This window comes from Coloeus monedula, assembly GCF_965178545.1.
Source record: "Coloeus monedula genome assembly, chromosome: 3".
NCBI lineage: Eukaryota > Metazoa > Chordata > Aves > Passeriformes > Corvidae > Coloeus > Coloeus monedula.
Window position 1 is genome coordinate 33,058 of NC_138783.1, and position 26,533 is coordinate 59,590.

Genomic DNA, 26,533 nt, shown 5'->3' on the forward strand with positions numbered 1-26,533 from the left:
GACTTTTTTCTTTAGTTGGTCCTAGGCATCTCAACCTGAAGTTCTAAGGAGAGAGAGTGGGAGTAGCAGAGTTTGTTTAAAGCTGCCTTTTCTCCAGGGTTAGCAAATTAAGAGGCTCTTTACTACTCTGTGTCTGGTAGTGTGAGCTTTCTGAATAGCTTTAGCTACAGGTGAGTTTATGAAACACCTTCCTTAGAGTAGGGCGGAGGTTTTCTCTTATCTGCTTGATTCTCAGGTGACTGGAGGTCAGAAGAAATTTTCCCTCTTATTCTGCATCTTAGTTACTCATGTGGATTAAGAGAGCACTGTGAAGGGACTGGAAGGTAGTGATCAGTAGAGATCTAAAAAGAGGAGGATGAGATGCGCTGCTGAAACAGAGTAGCCTGTGAAATTCCTGACTCTCTCCTCTTTCTTTGTGATGATGCCTGTGAATGACTGATCAGTGGCTGCTGTGATCCTGTCTTCCTCTTCTTCCCTCCCTGCTGGGTAGCACTTGGGACACGGAACTGTTCAATGGCGACCTCATCTAGATGGCAGAAATTACAAGGCATTGATTGTTATTATATAGGATGGTTCAGAAAACTGTTTTCTGAGTGCACCCAGCTCTTGTGTCATGGCTGGAGAAGAGAAGGGTGATTAATCAGACATTGTGTGTTTTGTCAGCCCTCAGCTGATAAAGAGTATTTCAGAGATCACCCAAGAGGAATTGGAGTAGCCCAAGGGAGCAAAAAGGGAGCTCCTGCTGTGCTGTGCTGTGATCGGCATCAGAGCAACCCTTCCCAATAAACAGCACCATCGTATCCAGTAGCAAGGATCTCCAGTCAGAAAAAAGCAATGGAGGAGGTTTGTATTGAGGATGGTGTCTAAATGCAGACACGTCTACATCCCTATACAAAATAGAGTTCCTCTCGGAACGGCAAGAGAGAAGCCAGTTGCTGCAAGTGTCAGGAGGAGCACATTAGAGTGGAGCGAGCCAAGCTTCAGGAGTTCTGTGGTTTCAGGACTTTTCTTTTTCCTTTTCCAAACTTGTATTTCTTGTTACAGTGGCTTGTCCATTTTTCAGCCGGGCTATTGATCAGCCACATCTAGCGTAAGAAGTAGTTTGGATGGGCCTGAGTATTTTTATCCTGCTTTGCAAAGCATAAGTTGGTTATGTGTGATCTTTTGTCAGTCAATAGACAGATCTTTGAAAGTGCTCCTAATTCTTTCCCTGCTCCACACTGCATCTCTACCACCTGATGTTCCTACCAGAATCAGTGATGGGGTGAATGAGAAGAAGAGTTATTTTGCTGATATAATTTGATTTAAGGTACTTGCCTGTGGATTTGAACTCTTGTAGTAAAGCTTATAAATCCTTTAGATTAGAACAGAAAAGCATGGAAAAACAGTCTGGCTTGAGGGTTTTTTCCCAGACTCGAACTGGCATCAGCAAAGTGGATGGTCAGCTGAAAACTTTGAGTCAAATCCCTGTAAAGTGATGTGTCAAATCACGGCAGAGGATTCGCGTGGAGTTTGAGAAGAGTTTGGTTGCGCTCCGAGATGTGACAGTTTCCAAGGTGTGAGCTCATGTAAACAAGGAAGCAGATGGGGCTTCTAAACTCTGAACTAAAAGTACTTTGATGAAGGTTTTGTACCACGGAGTAACCGGTGATGGGAAATGAGTGTCAGGGCTGTTAGAAGGTGGAAGAGCCATCTTTCCCTTGGGGAAAAACCAAAGGCAAAGGGGTGGCCTTGTTTGTTCTGGTTTTGGAAGTGACCTTCCCAAGACTTCTGAAGAAAGGGGACGGGTTTTCCCCCATTTTCTAGAATTCTGTCTCATTAAGAAGAGTTGTCTGAACCCAGCGCCCTGTCGGTTCCCTGGGGGAGAGGTGGGCAGGACTGAAATACACTGTTCTATTCAGCCCCTAAACAGTGGGTTTGCCTTTGGTTTTGTCTAAAGCCAAGGGGGAGCTGCTGTCTCCAGTGAAACAAAGCTCCTTCCTCAGCTAAAATGTTTTCCAGCAGCGCTGGGAGGTCGGGCTGCTCTTCCCCGGCCCTGTGTTTCCAACAGGGTGAGGTTTGTGTGTGCCCTTCCCTTAGGGCAGATTCCTCCTGTAGGCAGATTCCTCCTGTAGGCAGCTTCTGTCTGTGCAAGCTGGGGTGACTTTGGGATGGATGGAGAGATCCTCAAGGGAGTCCAGAGGAGGCCAGGAAGGGCCAGGAAGTGCTCCAAGAGCTAGAGCATTACACAGACGGGCTGGGAGGGCTGGGAATGTTCAGCCTGGAGAAGAGAAGGCTCTGGAGAGCCCTTAGAGCCCTTTCCAGTGCCTAAAGGTGCCCCAAGAGAGCTGGAGAGGGACTTGAAGAGCCTGGCGTGAAAGGACAAGGAGGAATGGCTTCCCGCTGCCAGAGGGTGGGTTTAGATGGGATATTGGGAAGAAATCCTTCCCTGTGAAGGTGCTGAGGCCCTGGCACAGGTTGCCCAGAGAAGCTGTGGCTGCCCCTGGATCCCTGGCAGTGTCCAAGGCCAGGCTGGACAGAGCTTGAAGCAACCTGGGATAGTGAAAGGTGTCTCTGGCCATGGCAGGGGGTTGGAACGGGATAATCTTTAAGGTCTCTTCCCACCCAATCCCTTCTGTGATTCCATGATTCCAGCGTCTCTACACACATGGAGAGCCAAAGCGCAGTGCAGCATCTTTGGCACCTGATCCTTAAGGTCACTTTGCTGGGCTGATGTTGGGAAACAAGACCTATGGATGGACTGATGAAGTCAGTCAATATTTTTGCCTCCTGCGGTGGAAAACACCTGCGATTCCTTTCCTTGCAGAGCTGCTGGGGGTTAAACAGCAGACAGTGCTTATGGGAATAACCCCTCAGCTGATCTTTGTCTTCCCTTGGTGGTTATTAACAGTGGCAGGGAGTTGTCTCCAGGATGCCCAAACGTCCCAGTGTCACTGTACGTGTCCGTGTGCGTTCATGAGGTTCCGAGGCGGGAGCCAAAGCTCCGGGCGTGCGGATCCATCACCTATTTCCATGTGGAGTGATGTTCTGTTTGAAGGCATCCCCGACCTGTGTCTGCTCAGCCGTCTGGCCACGCTTGAGTGAGGAGTTCCAGTAAGGATATCCATTGGCTGAGGAGAGCTGGAAAGGCAGACATGGAGTCAGTGTTACCAGGAAAGGGGAAAGCTGATCGGAGAAAAGGAGAGGGATAGTGGTAGATGAGTCATGGTCTGGCAGATTTTGGTCAAGGTGTTCTCCAGGGAAGCCTGTGTCCCTGGAGCTCAGTTACGCTGTAGGGTGCTGTTGCCTTGGATTGGGAGAGGCTCATTATTGCTGCCCTTTTCCAGCCTCATTTGCTTTCTGTATTTAACTGGGGAAACCAGATCCAACTGAGTTTTGAGCCAACTACTTGTTGCATGCCACCACTACCCCTGCAGCTCCATTTCTCCAGAAAAGGGGGAGGGAGAGTGAAGAGACAGGGACACAGGACTAACCTCCTCTTGCAAGTGTCCAATGTCTATTTCCCAGGGAGCTCCACGGAAGATTTCTGTGGGCGGTTCCCAGCCGTTGCGGAATTTGGGGATGTAGGTGGGGACATTCGTGTCTCAGGGCCACTCGGCTCTAGGACAGAAAGTGGGAATATGAGGTGACATCCACGAAGAATGTGTCTTTCAGGGCATCCCCTGAAAGAAGAAGCAGGAGCATCAGGGAATCCAAGCATCCCGTCTGCGTGGGGAGCCTGGGGAGATGGCAGCTCTGTCCTTACCTGGATCTGGTCCATGTCTCCCCCAGGGAATCCCAGAGGTTTATCTCTTTGGGTGTCAGGTGTCCTCTCAGGAAATCGGTGGTGTCTTTAGAAAGCAGTGGGCTGAGGACAGACGGGGCCAGCTCGGGGCCACCGCAGCTGTTGATGATCTGAGTCACACACAAACCACACAAAGAGGAGAGAACTTGCAGGAAACGGTCAAAATGTCAAACCAGGGACACACAGATGAGCAGGAATCAAAGACAAAGCTGATCCTTGGATCAGCACAGTCACTGCAAGAAACATCAACCTAAGTCTTTGAAGGAGACTGGACAGTTCAAGGGAACATGAGATTTTTTTGGATTGGAGTCAAAGGAAGAGCTGATCTACAAATGAGCTGTTGTTACAGACGAGTGAAGTGTCAGAAGCTGACACTTCAAAAAATGGAAAGTATCTTGCTATTCCTTTGTGGCTCCTTTTCCAAGTTGGGATTTCTGCTTCCAAGCATTTTCAGTGCAAATACTGAGCCGTATTTGCCTGAAGGTGAGACCAGACAGATTCCCAGTGGGGACTCCAGCTGGCTGCCCCTTTTGTTCACAGTAATGCCTTATTGACCCGGTGGAAGGATTCATATTTGCTGGGATTCCTGTATTTACTTCAAGCTTCAAACCGGATCAGAGGCCAGGAACAACCGGCATCGCTTCTGGAAGTTCCTGAGAAAGCTGTGGCCAGGTATGAGCAGTTTTCCAACCCTGTTGCACAATCTATCTACTTGTAAGTGTGAACTAGAAATAAAAGGAGTTCCCAGTGAGACCTGGGAATAAGTTTACCAGTTCCAGCGGCCCGAAGAGGAAATGCACCAACTCTGAAGCACGGGGGTTTTGGATGTGCTTCCTTAGTTTGGCCTGAAAAGAGAACGTAAACACAGTTTAACCCTAACCTGAGTGTGCCTTCTCTTTTCTGTCACATGGGGCAAGTGTTGTGGACTGATGAGAACAGTAAGGGATGGAGGAGTAGGAATCATTCATTTTTATTTTGTGTCCATTTCTAATTCCCAATGAATTTCAGGAGGGGGGGAATACCCTCTCTGTTAAATCAGTGCCTTTAAAGCTAATTTGAACAGACACAGAAGACCTTGGCTTATTTTGAAAGTCCTAGTGAGGAAGGGCCAGGATTGCTGGTGCTTCTGCCTCTTGCAGGGTTGAGAATCCCACTAGTTCCATGGATGAAAACAACAGGATAGGTGTTCTGAGGGTCCCCTGGCAAACTGCTGACAAGGGAAAGTCTCCACCAAGGTCTTGCCTGGGGCACCTGGAGCTGCCCTGGCCACTGAAAGGCTCCAAATCCAGTGGTATTTGAGGTGAGCTGTGGCAGAATGGAGAGCAAACACTTGGGATTGATTTAGTGCAAGAACTGGGTTTCAGTAACAGCAATCAGCTGAGCTGTGGTGAGAAACCTCTCCAGTTTGTGCTCCCATTCAGCTCCTTCTCCTGTCCTGGACTCCTGGCACTGTTGCCATGGGAGACGGGCTCCCCGCTCCTACCGAAATGCAAAGCATTTGAAATGCCGGAGATGAAACATTAATGTGGAGTGGGAAACAACTGCTGGCAGCAGGGTGACCCAATGAACGGGCACTTCCCAGGGACTCGGCAGCCCCATGGTGAGGAACGTGGCAGGACCCCACCACAGTGTCCCAGCTCTGCTGCGTGCTCCACCCTGGGCTCTTGCCAGGAGATCAGCTGCTCCTTCTGATTCTGAGCAGGCACAAATTAGCCATATTTGCTTCTCAAAGAAAAGGCTGGAGCTTGGTATCCTGCTTTAAGGTTGTTTACAGTCTCTTGGTTTTCCTTATTAATAACTGCCCAGGAAGGAGCTTGTAGGATGTGTTCGCTGGACAAGTTTGGTCACAACTGACAGAATTCCTGCTGCAGTGGTGAGGCAGGGACTGAGCCTGGTTCACTGTCCCCAGAGCTCAGGTAGTACAGGACAGTCAGGCCAGTAAAGCCCCTGCTCAGGGCTGGGAACGAGATCCTGGCCAGCTTTCCCTCTCTGCCCCTCTCTGCAGTCCTGCTGGCCTATGTCATGCCCTGGGGCCACTCTGCCGTTGCTCAAATGGCCAAAATCCACTCATCCAGGAGTGGGAAAGGGAGGGAGGGCACAGGAATTCATCTTAGGTGGTGAGGCCTGGAAATTTTCAAGGCAACAAATTGATCTTTGGATAATTACAGCAGAGCAGAGAACACGGTGCCATGGGCTCTGGCAGGGCTGTGCTCAGCTCTTTGTTCTCTCCCAGGTCCAAAAGTGTGACCAGTTCCAGCAGCAGCAGCAGCAGTGACAGCTCAGCCAGCGACTCCTCTGACAGCCAGGACTCCTCTACCTCCTCCGAGGACAGTGACAGTGAGGACAGCTCCTCCTCTGTTGAGAGTCTTTCTGAAGAATGGCTAAAAAGCAAAGGTCATGATAACACAGCAGGCTTAGTAAAGATGCAGACACTGAGTCCTTGAGCAAGAGGTTGCATAGATAACAGAATGTGCATTCAGATAAGTAAGAAGACAGAAACCATACGGAAGAGGAAGATAAGACCACCGTGTTTGCAGATCCCACGGAATAGCTCCCACCAATGAGGAGCTCGACTTTTGCAATATGTATGAGCTAATTAAAGGTACTATAAGTAAGTGTAGTTTTGAAAAATAAATCGAGACTTGCTGAACATGATGCCTTGAGTGCTTGTCTCCCGCGACTCCACCCAACACTCCTCCTCCTCCTCCCCCTCCTCCTCCTCCAGCAGCTCTTCCTCCTCCTCCGACTTCGACTCGGATCCGAGCTCCTCCAGCAGCAGCAGCAGCAGCAGCAGCTCTGAGGATGAGCCCCCAAAGAAGAAGAAGAAGAAATAGCTGGGGAGCTGCAGGACTGGTGTGGAGTGGGGGACAAGCCCCTCCCAGGGGCTGGAGCACACGGCTGCCAAACATTCAATGGTCAACATTTCTACTGCTCACACTTTCCAAGTGTTTTGCCTAGTTGTTCCTAGGACATGGAAGGTATTAAATGGCTTCCTGAGATGTACTGAGAGAGTATTTTTGTGCTTTATCCTTTTATGGAAGATTTTACTTTTTTAGTTCCAAGAAAAATTTAAAAAAAATCTATCATCAGATTCGTTTCCATGAGCTGAAGTCCAGTAACCTGGATGCTTACATGCTGGAAAGCAAAAGCTTTTTATTGCAGGTTATGTTGTGCATCGTGTGCTGTTCCTCTGTTAATGACAGCTTCACTTCCATTGAGAAAATCCTCTCCAACTGTTAAAAGCAGAAGTTTTTCAGCGCTGCTGTGGAGCTGTGGCATAGTTGAAGCTGAATGCACAACGTGTCCCACACAGAGCCTCCCATCTCATCAGCTGGTGCCAAATGGATTCTGTGCTGCTGAGCTTGTGTTCCAATGGCTTTTCCTGATGCTTCCAGGTCCAGTCTTAAGTGCACCATCCAGCTGAGCTGTGTTGGTTTGTTACTGATCAATGGAGTGCTTGTCCTGCCCGCAGGCTCTGGGCTTTTCACTCCCCTGTGGCCTTGGCTCGTGCGTTGGAAGTGTTTGCTGAGACACAGAGTGTTGGTGGTGGGAAGCAGCAGCTCAGTGACTTGGGGCTGCTGCTGCTTTAGGAGTTTCATCTTTGTGCCTTTTTTTTGTCAATTCGGTGTGCCCCAGTGAGACAAGGGCTGCAGTGGGTGTTCTGCAGAGCTCCAGCTCAATATTGCCACGCAGCAAAAGCAGAGAAATAATAACAGCCACAACTGGGCACTGTTCTCACTGGATGCTCAGTAAAAAAGAGACTCCTTGAAATAAAGGGCTCAAAGGAAAGTGTTTCCCTTTGCATGTGTGAAATGCAGGATTGCCGAGTGACAGTCTGCAGAAATTCAGTCATTCTTTGTTTGTGGGAACTGCCCTGGAGAAGGAAGTGAATGCAAAAGCCCCACAAGCCCTACAAAAGCAGATGCAGACAGGCTGCAGAGCAGGGATTGCTGGATGCAGAGTGGGAATTCGTTGTTCTTCTGGTGCATTGAAGCAGTTGCCATTAGGATTTTATTTGGTGATGCAGTCTCCTGAATTTCTTCTTGTCGGAGTGCCCTTTGTGGGGAGGGGGCATCACTTGTGGAAGAATTCTCAAGTATCTTGGTTTAGGTAGAATACAGTAACTAAAGTATTTTTTATAATTTTTATGGAAAAGGTAGTGCGTAGACTTCCTTTGGAATAAACTGTACTTCTTTAAATGTTTGTGCGTGTGTGTCTGTGTGCACTCCTGTGTTTTACAGAACACGCTGCAGACTGTAAATAAAACTACCAGAAAGGTGTTGAAGTCTTGTGGACTGAATGTACCATTTAATGGGAAAGGGAATAAATTATTAAGCAGCAGTTGCTAAGTGGATGCTTCCTGCAAATATCTGAAATCTTTGTGGTGTTTGTGTGCAGGTTTCAGCTGGAGTTGCCCTGGCATTGCCTCCCAGAGGGGCAGGATTGCTCCCCAGGAAGTTCTCCAGCCAGAAGTCCCTCTGGATCCAGATTATTTTTAAAAAAAAGTTTAGTTTGTCTTGGCTTTTTCTTTTTTTCCTGCCCTTTCTGGTTTGTCTCTCCCTGTTCTTCTTTTACAGAGGAACCCCTCCCCAGCCCGGCCAGAGCCGCAGCCTCCTTCATGTGCCGCTGCCTCACTCGCTGCTGCTGGTGCTGGCTCAGGAATGTGCTCAAAGCCCGGCTAAGCAGGAATTGTTCCGGGCCTGCTCTGTTGAATCGCTGCCGCCGCGAGCAAAGCTGCCCCTGCTCCTTGAGGGGAGCGCTCGCTGCAGCCCGGCAGGAAAAGAGCCCAGGAAAAGCCGCGCCCTTTGCAGGAGAAGCGCTGGGAGCAGAGGGGAGAGCGGGAAAAGGCAGCGAGAGCAGCTGGGCGGGCGGGGCGGCATCAGCGCTGATCCCTCCGCGGGCAGGAGCGCATCACAAATAGTCCCTCCGGCGGATCACTCCGCGGGCGGGCGCCATCACCGCTAATACAAGTATTTATAAATTCAAAAGAACTCATTAACACAGAAGAAAGCAAGTATGCTTCATGCTGGGTGGGAAACATAGGGTCTAAGGGATAAGAATTTTAAAGTTGTTTATTTTATTTATTTATTTATTTATTTATTTTATGAGAGAACTACATATCCCATGGCACCCACAGAGTTCAGGACGGGTAGAGAGGATGAAACAAACTTTAAAGAGAACCTTAACCGAATTAATAATTGAAACTCAAATGTCATGGGGTATGTAGTTCTCTCATAAAATTAAAAAACATTAATATAAAATAAACAACTTTAAAATTCTTATTTTATTATTATTCCATGTTCTTCTCCCCCTCCTGGATGAGGAATAGGGGTCGGTATTTGCGGCTGTGCACTGTAAGGAAATAAACGAGGAGTGGCTGAACCTGCCATCGCAGGTGGCTGTGATCTGGCCACTGGAGGAGAGGGTGCAGTGGATCTGGGTAGGGTACTGCCAGCATGCGGGATGGGTGAGGGGTGGGGACCCAGTGCTGCAACCTCTGGAGGCAGATAATCTGCACGTTCTCTGAGTCGGAAATAAAGGTGACGAACAAAGTCATCCGAACGCTGAAAGCGACGGTGGAAAAATGAGGGATCAGATGCCTGTTGTGGATTTCGAAGCTGTGAAGAAGGCATATGAGAAGTTGGAGTTGTATTGGTTGTTGTAAAAAAAGGAGATGAAGCTTGGGAAGATAGAGGAATGCTTTCTGAAGCTGTGCTGGTCACTATATCCTTCTCACTGAAGTGTTGAGCAGGCATTTGAGGATGAAAAAGTCCCATAAAATCAGCTGAATGTCCCTGAGAAGTTCGAGAAGAATGTGCATGAAATGGAATGTCTCGATGCGAGACGTCACTATTAATAACACGTGCTTGGTCCTGTTGTGATGGAAGAGGTGTCCACGTATAGTTGAGAAAGTCCTCTTTCTGTTCTGGAGATAAAATCGTATTTGTTTCGCTGAAATGGCACGGGAAACATGGTTCAGCATCGTGTGATTGTTGTGATAATCCTCTGAGTGGTGTTATCAGAGTGATGATAGGGGGTACATGCCGTGGTGACACGGCAGCTGTTGAAATGTCTCTGCTGTGTGTCCACGGCTGTGGCTGCGGTGCAGACGGGGGCTGTGTGGACACAGAGCTGGTAGGAGGTGTAGCTGCCGAAAGCTCCTAGGATGGAACTGCAGTAGCCGAACGAATTGCACTGCTGGCTGGAGGTGCTGTGCTTATCGGTCGTATCGGCGTGGCAGCTGAAGCGTCCGTGTGTGGCTGGAGGTGCCGGGCGGGCGGCCGGGACCGTGGGCGGGACCGGGCTGGCCTGGGAAGCGCTGGTGCCGGGCAGCGGGGCCGTGGCTGGGCTGGAAGCGGGGGCGGGGCTGGGCTGGCAGCGGGGCCGGGGCTGGGCTGGCAGCGGGGCCGGGGCGGGGCTGGAAGCGGGGCCGGGGCTGGGCTGGAAGCGGGGCCGGGGCTGGAAGCGGGGCCGGGGCTGGGCTGGCAGCGGGGCCGGGGCTGGCAGCGGGGCCGGGGCGGGGCTGGCAGCGGGGGCGGGGCTGGGCTGGCAGCGGGGCCGGGGCTGGGCTGGAAGCGGGGCCGGGGCTGGGCTGGCAGCGGGGCCGGGGCTGGGCTGGCAGCGGGGCCGGGGCTGACGTCCCGGGCAGGGCCGGGGCCGGGCCAGGAGCGGCTCGAGCCGCGAGCGGCGTTGCCGGGGTAACCGGCACTGAGGAGGGGCGGCCGATGCCGCGCCGCGCAGGCGTGGAAGCGAGGGCTCCCGAAGGCGGAAGTAAGGCCGGGATGGAAGCGGCGGGAGTGATGACGTCAGCAGCAGGCGCCGCCGTTCAAACGCGGAAGCGGCCGCGAACCCGGGCCGCGTGGGGATAGCGGGAGGGCCCGATGGAAGCTCCGGGACCGCCCCTGGCCGCGCGCATGGCTCATCTGATGGGAGGACCCCAGGCTCGGGAGGTAGGGACCTGCCTCTGCCTTGCGCCGTAACAGATGGATCGGGCGAGATGGAAACCGAGAAATATTCTCGGCACTCTCGGTTCCTACACTCAGGTGTATTCCTAGTTCCTGACATTCCTTTAAAACTACCGAATTCTTCTCTCAGGTCCCTGGCAAATGGGGCTTTGCAGCCTGGGGGAGTTCTTGCAAAACGGGGTCTAGTGAAGCGCTCTGCAGGAGTGGTTGTGCACCTGAGCGGTCATTAATTGTCTCCTCTAATGAGGGAAACGTGATTAAACTCCCGGTGCTGTGCTGCTGTTGTGTGTCAGCCTCGAGGTGTGAGACAGTCCCTGTGTCACACTGGAGTTGCTTAGTGGCTGGACTGGGACTGGGACAGGTCTTGTTGGTCAGGAACAAAAGGGAAAATTTATCTTTTGGCTTGCTTAATATCTTGGCTTTATTAATGTATCAATGTCAATTGTTGTCATTTGCTGCCTCCTGCACAGTGTGTTTGCAGCTCTGTGTGAGAGCAGACTCTCCCCTGTTGGGGAGTGAGACAATCCTGGAATATCCTGAGCTGGAAGGGACCCACAGGGATCACCCAGTCCCACCCCCGTCCCTGCCCAGACCCCCCAACAGCCCCAGTCTGGGCATCCCTGGCAGCGCTGTCCAAACGCTCCTGGAGCTCTGGCAGCCTCGGGGCCGTGCCCATTCCCTGGGGAGCCTGGGCAGTGCCCAGCAGCCTCTGGGGGAAGAGCCTTTCCCTGATCTCAGCGTGAGCCTGCCCTGGCCCAGCTCCAGCTGCTCCCTGGGTCCTGTCTGTGTCCCAGGGAGCGGAGATCAGAGCTGTAGGCCCCGATGTGTTCTGACCTCACACTTCTCTACCAGAACAAACCCAGTGCCCTCAGCAGCTCTTTCATGGTCCTTCCACACCCTTCCCCATCCCCATGTCCCTTCTTTGGATGCTGTCAGCTTTGTATCTTTTGTATACTGTGGCGCCCAAAAGTGCCCCCAGGACTCCAGTACAGTTTAACAGCAATGAAAGAAAACAGTAGATTTCAACTTTGATCTCAAAAGCTGTCTCAGGCCCCTGATACTGCCTCGAAATGTCTTTGCAGTTCTTGCTTTATGACTTGTGTCAAACACGGAGAGAGTGAGACTGAGCCCCTGGGGTCAGGTTCTGTGTGAGAAGCCACACAGCAAGCCAGAAATCTTTGCTCCAGATCACCAGAAATTTACAGTATTGAGGGTGGAAATACTGAGAGTTGAGTCTTGGGAGCTGAGCCAGGAAAGCAGCACCTCTGCCATGGGCAGATTTGGCACGTGGAGAGAGCTCGAGCAGCTTGCAAGAGGTCCCAGCAATGTGTGTGTGGAGCTGGGAGGAGCATGAGTTGCAGTGTCGTGTTTGGAGTCCCCCTGGGTGAGGATGTAGGAATAGACTGGAGTTTTTGGTGACTGAGGTTTCTTTTCTGTGGCAATAATTGTTCTTGGCCACATCATTTTGGTTTGTTACTCGCCTGTGGTTTGTTCTACAGGCCTGTTTCCTTTCTCTCCTACTATGGTGTCTCAGTTATCTTCAGCAGAGGCTCAGCAATAACTAAACTTGAGCTTAGATACTTAAACTTCAGTTCAGAGTAGATACGCAGAAGAAATCTTTCCGTGTGAGGGTGGGCAGGCCCTGGCACAGGGTGCCCAGAGCAGCTGTGGCTGCCCCTGGATCCCTGGCAGTGTCCAAGGCCAGGCTGGACACTGGGGCTTGGAGCAGCCTGGGACAGTGGAAGGTGTCCCTGCCCTTGGCAGGGGTGGCACTGGATGGGCTTTAAGGTCCCTTCCCACCAAGGCCTCGTCTTCCTTTGCCTTCAGTGTCTGCCTCAGAGTTTGTACCCAAACCAAAGTGAGGTTGGTGTCACCTTCTCTAAACTGGGAGAACAGATCACTCCAAGCTGTGGGGAGATGGAGAGGCTGTAGGATGGAGAGGGTGCAGCCCTGCAGACGCCGAGCTGTGGGGTTGCTGCTTTCAACAGCCTCGTTGTTGCTGCGGACACAGCTCAAGGTGGGTCTGAGAGAGACAAACTCTGCTTTTGGGGGTTTGTGTTGATGAGGAGGGGAGGTCGCTGCTCTGCTTCTTGTAACTGCTGTGGCAGAGCCAGGAGCCCAAGGCAGGACAAGGGCAAAGCAAACCTCTCCGAGCTCTTGGGTTCTCTTCATTCCCAGATATTCTGATTCCTGCCCAAGTCCAAGTTCTTTGTGCTGTGCAGGATGCGAGTTTAATCAGGTTTTAGTGCTGGTTTAGCTGAGTGTTTCTAGGGCTTGAGGATGAAGCCAAATGCTCTGCACTGAAAAAGTGATGGATGTTCAGCACAAGATTCTCTTCAGGAACTGGCACGAAAAGTGGTTGCTGAAGCTGAGGGAGGAGCAATTCACAGCTTGGCTGGAAGAGGGAGAAGTGCTCACTGCTGGTCTGTCACTTCATCCTCATGAGTGAGTCTGGGAGCTCCCGAGATTGGCCAGGCTGCAATTTCAGATAGTTTAGATGGGCTGGCCTTGAAAAAATCATATTTTGGTGCCTGGAGCAAAAGCTGAAGGTGGCAGGAAGTGGCAGCAGTGGCAGGGAACTGAAGTGACACCACCCTGAGCTCAGAACTAATTTTGGTTGTGACCTTGAGCAGTCCCTGGGCCACACCAGAGCTTTTTGTGTCACCTGCTTTGGGAGGTTCTTCCTTGCCCGTGGAGAAGTTGGGTCTGGCACAGGTCTGCTGTGGAGCACCTGTGCCACCACCTTTAAAGAGCCACCCTGGAGGTGTCAGTGAGCCCCTCAGTGCCTGCCCAGCCTAGAGCAGGGCTGGGAGGGCAGGGGGCTCAGGGAGTGCTCATTCCTGGTGGTGTTGGAGCTCTGAGCCCAGCCCTGAGCTGGGTTTGTGGCTCTGAGGGCATGGGGAGTGTCCGGAGCAGGCCTGGCCTGGGCAGAGTAGGAACTCCTGGAGTAACTCCTGAGTAAGCCACACCTTCCACGCGAGAGGGAGGCACTCCCAGAGTCAGGCGCTGTCTCCTCAGAGGTGCTTTGGGGTTTAATTCTGTTCTCACAGTGACTCCTCTCACCTGGGAACCCCGTGGTTACCTACAGAGGGTCTGAGGCCTTAGGGATGTAAATATGGACAGGAGGGGTTGGAATCTGCCTATCAGGGAATCTTCCCCTTGCCCAGAGGAGAGTGTGCAGAACTATTCTGTGTGATGATAATGTTTTCATACTTTAGGTGTGAAAATAAAAAATGGGAGAAATCTCGTTTTTCTGGCAGCACGCAAAGAACTTTCTTCTGTGTCACCGCTAAAACTCTGTGAGGGGATGAACACCTGGGAATCTGAAAGAGACATAGCTGGAAAGCATCAATATGAATGGATTTTTCTGCTTCTTTTTGCACTTGAAAGAAAGGTGAAAGTTACAGGCTGAGTCAAGCTTTTACCCTTTATTTCAATCAATTCAGTTATTGCTAAATATGGCTACACACAGGTAGCCCAGGTGACAGAGCTGCCTCCAGCTGCTCCTTGGCCCCAGTGTCCCACGTGGGATGCTTGAGTTATCCACTGAGAGCCCCCTTGAGACTGGAGCACAGGTAAATCTGCCTGTCTGAAGGGCAGGATTGTGTCCTAAGTCCCTCCTCATTCCTTCCTTTCCTCAGGCCCCACCATTGTGGCTTGGGTGGCAGTGGCACATTGGAAAGGCCTGGGGGTGCCAGCTGGGGTGAGAGCTCAGGGTGCCAGCCCAGGCTCCACCAGCACTTGGCCCACACTGGGGCACAAATTGAGAGATGAACTCTTGGAAGCTTGTCCTGAGGAGGATGAGTGGTACCTGCTGGCGAAATTCGGTGCTTTTGCAGAGCTGTGATAAACCCCAAAGTCTTAGACTGCCAACCTACAGCCTCTGCACCGTCACATTCCCCAGTTGCATTTTGTATTGGAATTTTACCTGCTCCCACCTGCGTCCTCCTGCTGGCAGTGCCAGCAGCCCACGTGCTGCCTCTCCTGAGAGCAAGTTCCTGCCTGTTTCCTCTCCCAGCCCCAGCTCTTGCTTCCCTCTGGCAGAGGCAGCTTTAGGTGCAATATCCTGATGTTTCTGCGAGTGGGTTTTGGAATAAACCTACACACGGGATGTTCATGGGTTGCTGCTATGGATTCTGTGAAAGGTGATCAGGAAAAGCAAGTTCAGAGTTACTCAGGGGATTCTCTGATTCCTGCCCATCTCACGGAGCTGCTCAGGGTGAAACTACTACTCCCATGCTTTTTATTTTGCTCCTCTTAGTGCTGGTTTTTCCCCAGGTAAGTCAGTGCTGGAGCAGCCCTTGTGGGTTTATCTGTGATGAGCAGTGGTTGTGTCTGCACACGGAGATAGCAGATTCCAGCTGTAGTGTGCAAACGTCGGTGCTTTGTGCCTTAGTGCACAGCCACATTTGTCAGCTGACAGGGCTGATGCGATGAGAAAACCTCGCACTCTCCAATAACCTGAGCACAGGCACTTCCTGCGTTGTTACATTTAACCAAAGCTCTGATAAAAAATACTACATTAATTTTTCTAATGGAGACCAGATTCCGCATTATCATCATTTACGTTTTTGGATAGTCTTTGATTGGCTCTGGTGGGAAGGGAGGTGAATCAGTATCTTGTACTTTAGGGAAAGATCTAGGGGAGAATTGAATTGTACTTCCTTGGAATTCACATCACCCACCCTTAGTCGGAGATGTTGATCTTGAGAACAACAAGCAGAGAACAGCCCAGGAAGGGCTGAACGTGACAAAACAGTGCAGAGCATACAGAAATCCTCTTTGCTGTGTTCATCATTCTGTCTTCATCTTGGATTGTTTCCACCCTTCTCCTCCACCTGGAAGTCACAAGCATCCTGCAGTGGCAGGTACTCTGGGTTCTTCTGCCAGGAGTAGTCTAAGAACAGCTTTTGCTGGGAGTGGCTCTGACCTTGCTGAAATCACTGCTGAAGCCTCCCCTGACTCTTGCAGTGCCAGAATTTCAGGGTGCCAGTGGTGAGGCAGGGACTGAGCCTGGTTCATTGTCCCCAGAGCTCGGGTAGTACAGGACAGTCAGGCCAGTAAAGCCCCTGCTCAGGGCTGGGAACGAGATCCTGGCCGGCTTTCCCTCTCTGCCCCTCTCTGCAGTCCTGCTGGGCTATGTCATGCTACTATGTTACAGCATTGTTCCATGTCTTTTTTTTTTTTTTGGAAGTAATGCCGGATATTGGCAGTCAGGGGCGATGGAGCGAGGTGAGCAGTGACCGGTGGACAGAATGAGTTGTTACGGCCTCGGTCTCAATTTTTGGAGCAGCTCTAAGCATCCGTTGTTGTTTGTGTGTTTTAGGTGGTCCACTTGCAGGATGTCCTGGCCCTGGATGCTGGAGCGTGCAAGCCTAAGGTATAGGTGTGGTGTACTTCAGTCGGAGCAGGGAGGCTGTGGTTTCACAGTCTCTCAGCATGTTTTGTGTGTTTTTGCTTTGCTTCTCTGCAGGTGCTGCTGCTGCCCTGGGCGTGCCAAGGGCCAGAGGCGAGCAGGTGAGTTGGCATTTAGGTGGGGTGGCTGATAGGCCAGCGGTCTATGGCAGCGTGCTGAGCGTGTCCCTTTTCATTGTGCAGGTTTGTCCTCGCCACCTCCAGAGTCAGATCAGGATTTGAGGTGAGCCGGGGCAGTGGTGTGGAGTAGCCCGGGGATGCTCTTCTGGAGGGCAACAGTGACGTTTTCTGTTTTGTTGTCTTAGGTACCGTGAGCAGGTGTGGAGCTGAAGTTTGGAGAGAGCAGGTAAGCGCTGAGCCTCGGCAGTTTCGAGGGAGGGGGCCTTGCGGAAGGGGTCTCTTTTGGCGTGTGTTGTCAGAGGCTGAATTTTCTCCTTGTTCTCCATCTTTCGCAGCTGCCAAAGCGGACCGTGGGGAACGTGTTGACATCTGAGGTGCTGATGCATTTTTTCTGCCAAGGATGGATTTTGTCCGTTTGTCTTCAGAAAGCTAAGTGTTGGGAGCGGTGGTTGGGAGAAGGGAAAGGCCTTTGGAGTTCCAGGAGGCAATTGGAAGTTAGCTTAGAGGAGAGGGCTGTTGTGGGAGGGCCCCTTGGAAGTAAAGGGAGAGGGTTTCTCCTCAGCATCACCCGAGCCTTTGCTGGGCAGGGCAGTTCCCACCCATCTCTGTCATCGGCCTTTGAGTCTCGCCATCATCGTGGATCTTTTTGCCCGAGGAGCTCGCCTTCGGGTCTGGCACGATCGCCACGGTCTCCATTTCACCTACTCGCTGGCGTAGCCACCCGCGGGCATCTTGGCCACTTGCTGGATGGTCAAAGGTAAGGGATCAAAGCTCGGGTTGTCAAGGAATGGGTCAAGGGGTCAAAGGTCAGGGGATAAAAGGTCAAGGCTCGGGCTCAGGATTAGAGGTTCCAGCATGATTTTCCGTGGTGGTTCCCAGTGTGGGGACACGGGGTGTGGGGTCAGTGGCGCCGGGGGCGGGCAGGAGCCCCGTGGGCAGTGGCCGGCAGCGGCGGGGACGCCTCCGTACGGTCGCGCCCCTCCAGTGCCAGCAGAAGCCCCCCTGCGCCGTGCGGTGCCCGGCCCCACTCCTTGCCCTCCCCGCCGCTGCCTTCCCGCACTCCCACCGCACCCCCTGCTCCCCTCCAGCCCAGGGAAATGCAGGAAAACACAAAATCATCGAGGTGGAACAGTCACCGGAGCTGCCCGAGCCATCCCCCCGCCTGAAGGCGGCAGCTGCCCAGAGCCAGGGGCACCCAGCAGGATGCAGCTCCCCTTTCCCAGGAGCTGGAGGCAGGGTTTCCCAGGCAGGGGGAGCAGGGAGAATTTCAGCTCCCAGCAGCTCTCTGTGAGTGCTGGATGGACTCTGGGCTGAGCCAGGTGGGAGGTGTGGGTGGTGTTCATGTCCCCAGGAGCTGCTCAAATCCACCTTAAACTCCTGGAATGGTCTGTGCTGGCAAGAACCTTACAGACCATCCTGTTCAGCCCCTTGCCATGGTCAGGGACACCTTCCTGGGGTGTCTGTGCCAGAGTGGTGGAATGGGCAGGACTTTCTCCCTGAGCCCAGTCCCAGGCAAGATTGGGGTTCCCATGGGAAGAAGCCTGTGAGCTGCATTTCCGGAGCTGGGAGCCTCCATGCCCGGGAGTGTTTCCAGTACTGCTCTTTGGCTTTTTCCATAACTGGGCATGATGTTTCTCCCCAGAGCAAGGTGGTTTTCCCTGGATTGTTGGGGTTACACACTGGCTGTTTGACAGCTCTGTTGTCTCTTTGTCCTGAATGGAAGAGTGAGGAACGGGGGATGCTCCCGACTGTCCCAGGGATGTGGGAACAGCCCAGTTCCAGTGAGGAATGTGACGCCCAGCTCGTGGCGTGTGCCCTGAGATGGTCTTTGCTGTTGTTTTGTCCTTAGAGCCTGTTGGAGTGCTGGCCTGGATTTGGGAGGAGCCAAGTAGCCTGGAGCAGTGAGGTTTTTCCTGTCAGAAATCCATGCTGGGGATGTTTTCTCTGGCTGTCCCAAGGGGAAGGAACAGCTCTGGAGTTTTTGCAGCCACAGGCTGGGGATGCATCCCCTGAAAACCAGTTCAGGATCGTTCATCTGACTCTGTCCCTGACCTGTGGCTTCCAGGGAGCCTTCTGGTCTTCTGGATATTCCCAGGAGAGGATATTCCACCACCTGACTTTTAAGCCAGGAATTCCAAACCCAGTAAGTCGGTCACATTCTATGGGAGCTGCCCCAATGGTGGGATGGCAGAGGGCACACCCCACGCTGCTGTTTGGGACATTCCTGACTGGAACGGGAGCCAGCTGGGCATTTTGGAGCACTGAGGCCACCAGGGCAGCCTTGAGTGGCATTCCCAGGCAATGCTGAGGCATCCCATGCCTGTGGCAACACATGCCTGATGTGGAGCAGAGAGAGGAAGGGAGAAATTCTGAGTTGATGGGAGGAATGGAATTGGGCTTTCCAGAATGGAATTGGTATAGGTGCTGATGGTATCATGGAATCATGGGGTGGCTTGGAAGGGACACAAAGACCCTCTGGGCTCTGTTATCCCATCCCGTGGCAAAGAACACGTCCAAAACTGCCTCCTCACCCCCATGGAATGGCAGTGGGTGTTGGGAGCTCTGGCTGGAGCACCTGGAGACCAGGTAAGAATAGCAGTGGCATTGTTTTGGCTGCTGCTGGATGTGGTTTTCTCTTGTCAAGATGTTCCTCTGATTGATATTTTCACAGTAGCTTGCTAGGCCTCATTTGAGGATAATTCCAAGAATTTGGAAGTCGTTGGAAAAGAATGAGGAAAAAAGGTGAACCTGATCCAATTCTAGTAATTCTGAACTTCTCTTGCAGCACCGTTCCAGGGGAAAGCTGGTGAAAGGATAAAGATGCAGAGGAACAAGTGTTGTAAACCCCCTTGCCTCCCTGACAAAGCAAACCTTTCTGCAATCCCAGTAAATCTCTTGGAGAAACTGTGGGATCATAAGGTTTCCTAGGAAAGGAAAACTAAGGACAGAGATGAGGAAATAGGCTTCCAGTTAACAATGATTTGATGGAGGTAGGAATGATTCTTGTATGTTTGATGCACCCCTTTTTATTCCTGGGATAATTTTAAATGATTTCTTTAAAAAATCATTTTGATTTGGGAATTCAGATTAGAGAGGAAACGATGCAAAATAAATGCAGGGAGAGATCACAGAATCATCCTGGAATGGCGGAATAATTTGGGTGGGAAGGGACCTTAAGGATCACCTCATTCCATCCCCAGGGTGCTCCAAGCTGCGGCCAGCCTGGCCTTGAACACTTCCAGGGATGGGGCAGCCACGATTTCCCTGGGTTTACGGGCACAAGAGGAAATTTCCAGCAGGAACTGAGGGGTTTCCCTTGCTCTGCCTGGCCCTAGCAGGGCTTTGGGAGGCAGAGGCTGTGGGAACAGGAGCTTTGTCCACTGCCTTGGAGGAGTCTCTGATGTCCCAAAACCCAGCAGAGCAAGTGGTTGTGGTTTAACATCCCGTTCAAAGGAGATGCCAGGCCAGGAACGGGAATGGACTGCAGAGCAGGGATGGTGGCCAGCAGAGGGGTGAGTGTCCAGGGGGTCCCAGCAGTCCATCCCTGCTGCCCAGGTTTGGGATGAGCAGGCTGGTGAGTGTCCCTGTGCTTGCTCTGCAGGATGAGGAAGCCAGGCCTGCTGAGGAGGAAGATGAGGAGGTGTGGGAGGATGGAGACAGCGGCCACCAAAGGCTGGGGAAGGCACAGATCCAGGTAGGAGACGTTGCCTTGCGAGGAGAGGGACTTGTCTGTCCCGTTGGAATTTGGGGCGTGAGGCCAGTGGAACAAAGGCTTTGATTCCATTTTCTTGCTCGGGTTTTCACGTGCCTTAAGAGAGCTTTGCTAAAATGTCATTATCCCTGATTGAGTCTCTGAAAAACAGGGATTGAACCTTTCAGAAGGGGCCCAACCCTGCCTGCATGTATCCAAGTGCAGCCCCCACTCCCTGTTTTTGTGTACAGCTGGGATGAGACCTCAGCTGCTGTTACTTGCCAGCTCACAAGTTGTGTAGCTCAGAGCCTCAGCCATGAAGGGCCAGGCTGTGTTTAAAACAGCCCAAGGTGCCAGAGAGCTGGAGTAATTTCCTAGCAGGTAACTTGACTTGGAAGCTGCATTCTAAAATTTGTCCGCATTTAATTGATGTCCCACATGGAGACACCTAAAGAAGCAGAGGTGGGGTGTTCCTAAGAAAAGAGCATCTAAATTCTTTGGTGGTAGAGGGCTTAAAGTCTGAGTGAGGTGCCTTTAGGACACTTCCATTCCAGTATCTGAATGGAATTTAAATGAAGTAGCCAAATCCTGACAAGCTTGTATGAACTCCAAAGCCTCTGCAAGTGGTTTACAGCCAGGGAAGGAGATAAGAGTCTGGAGTCTCTTCCCCAAAACCTGGCTCCTGGTTTCTTTGGCCAGGCATAGGAAGAATTGTGTATTCCCTGGGGCTCTCCTTATGGGGAGAGGTTTACTTATGTGCCCTGGGTTTATTCAGTGCATCTTCAAAGTGATGGAAACTGATTGCATTGAAATGCCAGGGGTGCCAAATGTTTTCCCCAGGCAGAGCTCGGAGCCAGCCCAGTGGGAAGGGGTTTAGTGGCCATTTTCCCGCTCCCTCGGGGCAGCAGCACTGGAGCACTCGCAGCCACCCGTGCCCGAGGTGCCGAGTACTGGCAGGAGGCAAAGCCAGGGACTGGGCAGGAGGAGCTTGCAGTGCTCCTGGAATCGCAGAGCTGGAGCTGTGGGTTAGAACTGCCAGGAGCTGCTGCCTCACTCAAACCTTGTTTAAAGCTCAGCATCCCTCCTGCTCCCTTGGAATGATTGTTGCTTCTGTTGTTGCTCTTTCCCGATCCATTATGATTATTATTGTAAATTCCCACTCCATTTCTTCCATAGCCCTTTGCTTCCCAGAGGTGGTGCTTTAGGCAAGCCCCTCCAGCCTGGGAAGGGGCTTTTGGCTCCAGACTCAGTCCCAGTCCCCATGAGCAGCTGGAGCTGTGCTGTCCCCAGCAGGTGCCTTTCCTTCCTTCCCTGCTGCACTTTGGCTTTTTGAGGGCTCTCTGGGGGGCTGAGGGAGAAGTTCTTTGTCATTCCAGGGCAGCATAAGCCCTGATCCCACTCAAAGCAGGAGGAATCATTCCATTCTTGGTTTTGGATACACCTTTGGTGTTTTCTCTCTTTTGCTGACATTGTGTGGTGAAGCAGCAGCTCCCTGGAATAATTTTTAGTTGTAAAACAATGAATTCCCTGCTGGAATCCCAGTCCCAGCCCCCCAGATCAAGGTGCAGTTTAAGGCCTTACACCCTGACCAGGACAAGTTCCTGTCCTTAGACATGGAAAACAGGGGAAAACTCAGACTGGATTGGAGCCAGCATCCAGAATGGGGAGAGTGAGGCAGCGTGCTTGGCCCAGGCTGGGGCTGGTACAGGGGGTGTTCCCCATAGGATGACACCCGTTTGGAGCAGATGCTTCTCTTCCTTTGTCCAAAGTCCAATGGCAAAGGAGTGAAGAACCCACAAGTGGGGCCTGGAAGGAAAACAGTTCTGTTAAAATTAGGCAAAGAATGCACTAAGAAAAAATGGACATCCTTTTTAGGTATGAAAGTAAGTAGGGGAAAAATGTTGAAAAAGAGCTCTTTTATTTGGTGCCACCTCTCATTGTTTTATGGCTAAAACCCTCTAGTGAGCAATCAGAACAGGAGTGGGAAAGCCAGGAGCCTTTGACTTCCACAGTGGACTTAATTGCCATGCTTAATTTCAACAATTTCTTCTCTCTCTCAGGACAGGAAGCCCCACTTAACTTGTCCCATCTTTGCCAAAAGCTTTGGTGTTTGAGCAGCCAAACCCAATGGGCTCTGGCCCCACCAGCCTGTACTGGAGGGCCCCTGGTCCTGCCCATGGTGTGGGATGAATCCCCAGTTGTCCCCAGAGGGGGCTGCCCTGGTCCCTGCAGTGCCCAGCACCTGAGACACAGAGAGAGCCCTGTCCAAAGGGGCTCCTTGTCAGGAATGTGGCAGCAGCCCCAGGAGCAGGCTGGAGGTGAGAACTGGGGCTGTGTTTGAGACTGACCAGCTCAGCTCAGTGTTTACCTGTGGGGGGAGTTTGGCCCCCCATGCTGAGTTGAAGCTGGATCAGGGTGACAGATGCTGCATTTTGGGCACCCTGAGAGTTTCTCTCCCCCTTGGAGATTTCCTGCAGGGATGGGGCAGGGCAGGGAGCAGAATTAACCCTGCACCTCCCGTGGGCACTGCTGGCCTTTGTCTCTCTGCTGTGCCATCGGCCTGTGGGAATTTGCTGCTGCCGCTGCCACCCCACCTGGGGGCTGCGTGCTCCTGGCAGCCCTTCCCAGCCCCACACCCGAGCTCCAGCGCTGCCTCCAGGCTGTGTTGGGAGAGTTTGCTGGGAATGTGCCTCATCCCTGGGAGTATCCTTTCCTTCCAGAGTGGCTGGATGGAGCTTCTGGGCTTGTCAGCTTCAGAGTTTGCTTGCAAAAGTCACTGCAGGGAAGAATGACAAGGAGGTTTGTCAGAGTGCTGCTGTCAGACCCCACCTGCCAGTCTGTGCTTTGGCTTGGAGGTTGTTGTGTATTGGCCCTGCAGGGAATCAATGTCCCCTTCCCACCTCAGCCCAGCAGATCCCAAGGGCTCTTCCTGGAGTACTTACTCTTTGCTTCCCTTTGGGATAACTTAATCTGCACCCTTCCAGGAGCAATTCCTTGGCTTCTCCTGGAGAAAACCCCATGGCAGAGGCAGTCTGCAAAGGAGCCCAGAGCTGTGCTTGGAGCAGGGAGTGCTGAGAGCTGCGTGTGCCTCTGCTGCCCCAGGCTGGCAATATCCCCATGGAACAGACTGGGCAAATGGCATTAGAGGGAGCACAATCCCTTCCTGGAAGAGGTTTTCTCCTCTGCAGATCAGGCACGGGGCAGGAAGGGAACTTTGGAGATCAGCTGCTTTCCCCCAGAAAGCATCACTCACACCAGCATGGATGACATGACCTGTGCCCACTGCTCACCATGCACCTGGCCAGAATCAAGAGCAAAGGTGGGTTTGGGTGTGAGCACTTGAAATAACTTTGAAAGAGAAGCAATCACCTTTTGCTGCTTCTTTCTTTCTTGCAGATGCTGCGATTGCCTCTGGGCACATGGGCTGAGCTCTCCCTGCAGGGAACTGTCAGGCCTTAACAGCTGTGAGGTTGTGTTCTTCTCAGTGGGGAACTGGAAATAATTATTAATTAATTGCAGAAATGTTTTCTGAATCTTTCCCCTTTCCTGGTAGATCTTCTCTCTCTGCCTCTGAATTTACAGCTGTTCCCTGGTGTCATTGGCCCTGCCTGAATTCCTTGCAGCTCCTCACTGGGAAAACCTGGGATGACTTTGAGGGGACAGAGGAGACATTTTCAGCTGAAAACCTGGGGTGACTGAGAGGGGACACAAGAATTGTTTGTGTAGGAAAATGGGAGGGGATGTCAAGCAGAGCAAGGTGGCATTTTTGAGGGAAAAGCTGAGGTGATGTTTAGGGGAACGAATGCACATTTTTGGGGCAGAAAAGAGTTAATATTGTACAGGAAGGAAAAACTGGGGGGTAAAACTTGATGTAATCTGTAGGGGACAGAATGAATATTTTGGAGCAAAAATGAGGTACTCAGTAGTAGACAAAGAAGGAAAATTTTGGAGGCCAAACTTGACAAAGTCTCAAGAGCAGAGAATGAACACTTGGAGGGAAAAAGGAGGTGATGAATACTGAGCATGTGGGGAAAATTTGGGGGCTAAATCTGAGCTAATCTCTAGGGGAGAGCATGAACACACTGAGGTAACATGAGGGAATCAGTTGTGGGCAGATAGGGAAACTTGTGTAAAAATAATATTAAATAAGCTGTAGAAAGAACATTTTGAGGTAAAAATGAGGTAAGCAGTAGTAGACAGATGGAAAACTTTGGGGGTAAATCTTGATAGAAGCTACATGGTAGAAAGGAAATAAATATTGAAGGAAGAATGAGGGAATCAGTAGTGGACAGGTAGGGGAATTTTGGGGGGTCAAACTTGAAATGATCTAAAGGTTGAGAATGAATCTTTTTTGGTAAAAATGAGGTAATAAGTTGTGGACAGTTAAGGAAAATTTTGGGGGTTAAACTTGAGGTAATCTCTAGGGAGAGTGTGACCACTGACATGAACTGAGGCAATCACTGGGGCTAGGCAAGGAAATTTGGGGTGTAAAACTTGGGAAGATCTGTAGGGCAAAGAATGAACATATTGAGGAAGCAATGAGGTGATCAGTAGTCAAGATGAGGTAGAATGTGGGGGGCAAACCCTGAGGTAATTATGTAGGAACCATAAGTGGTTTTGAGAAAAAATCTGACCTAATTTGTAGGGGACAGAATGAACATTTTGGGGGTAAGACAGACATAACCTGCGTGGTTTGGGTTTTAAAATCTAGTCAGTGTACAGGGGACAAAATAGACATTTTGGTAATAAAATCCGAGTTCATCAGTAGAAGAAAGAACTCATGTTTTGAGGTAAAAAGGAGGTGATCAGAACTGGGCAGGTAGGGAAAACTGAGGGGGTAAAATGTGAGGTCATCTCTAGGAGAGAGCAGGAGCATCCTGAGGTAAACTGAGGGAATTGCTGTGGACAGGTGGGTAAATCTGGCAGGTAAAACTTGAGGGAATCTCCATGGTAGAAAATGAGTATTTGGAGGTAAAAATAAAGTACTCAGTCAGTGGTGGAGATGTACGGAAAATGTTGGAGGTAAAATCTGAGATGATCTGTAGCAGAGAGAATGCACTTGATGGGGTAAACTGAGGTAATCACTTATGGACAGGTAGGGAAGTTCAGAGGGGTAAAAACTGAAAGCATCTGTAGGGCAAAGAATGAAAAGATTGAGGTGGAAATGAGGAAAGAGGTAGTGGACAGGTGGGGAAAGTTTTGGGGGCAAATCTTGTGGTAATCTCCAGAGCAGAGAAAGAATGCTTCCTTGTAAAAAATGAGGAACTCAGAAGGAGGCAGATGGGGACATTTTGGGGGTAAAATCTCAGGTCATCTCAAGGTGAGGGAAGGACTATTTGGAGGTCAACTCAGCACTCACTGTGTCTTCCTTCCTTGGCAGCAGCTGGCAGGGAAGGGAGAAGAGGCCTCAGGCTGGAGAGGGGCAGGAGAAAGGCACTGTGGGCAAAGGCACCTCCCTGGCATCCCCAGGGCACCTGTGGGGAACACAGCGGACACTTTGGGAGCAAAGGGAGGTGATGGCATTGTCCCTTTGGGGGATGCTGGCATTTAGATCATTCCATCCATTTGCCTGCTGACATTTCCCAGCCCAGGGGCTTTGGCTGCCAGGGCAGCACAAAGATTGTTCCCTGGGTGGTGGGCAGATTTGGGGGTTGGCTTTGCTAGTTCAGATGAATTCTACCCAAAGCCCTGAATTCCCTGCTGAATTGCCACTGGCATAGCCTCCCAGCGCCTCCTGGAGCATGGATATTCCCATGCAGAGCTGCCTATTTAACACCAGCTGTGTCAGGACCCAGCAGAGCTTCCAGGGAAGCTCAGCAGGGTCAGGGCAAGGACAGCTTCATGTTCCATAGAATTTGCTGTTTGTAACCCTCATCCCCCAGCCCCCCCCCCCCCCAATGTCCCTGGGGGCACCTGACAGAGTTCCCTGGAATTCAGCTGCCTGCACCCCCCGAGCTGGGGCTCCAGGTGATATTTGAAAGCAGGAACAGGCGCTGGCTGGACACGCTCCCAGCCCGTGCTGAGGCAGCCCCTGTGCCCACGGGAGGACTTCTCTCCCTGCAGGAGTTGATTTCATTCCAGAGCCTCAGGAGTGGCCTCTGCAAGTTCTTTTCCCTCAGGAAAGGGATGCACATCCCTGCCTTCAGGGCACCTGCAGTGGGAGCCACCTGGGAAAGCTTTCCATCAGTTGTGCAGTTCCAGCTGGCTCCCCAAAAACTCCCAACTCAATCCAAAGAGATTTCTCTGACTCTGACCTTTCATTTGAAGGCATCTCTGAGGGCATTGCTTGGCATTTCATTGCTGTGGGCGAAGCTTGCCTTGGCTTTAACACTGCTGAGGGATGATGGCCTCAGGCTGGAAGGGAAGGCATTTTGGGTGGCTGGGACATAGCTGGCAGGTGTGTGGGAGGTCAGCACTGGGAATTGCTGTCTGAGCCCCTCTGCAAACAGCCCATTCTGACATTGCCCAGTGCCAGCTGTTCCTTGGGGCATTTTTGGGGTGTCAGTGGGGTCTGTCGGGACTGAAGCATCTCTGGGTGCCTGTTCAGAGCAGCCCCTG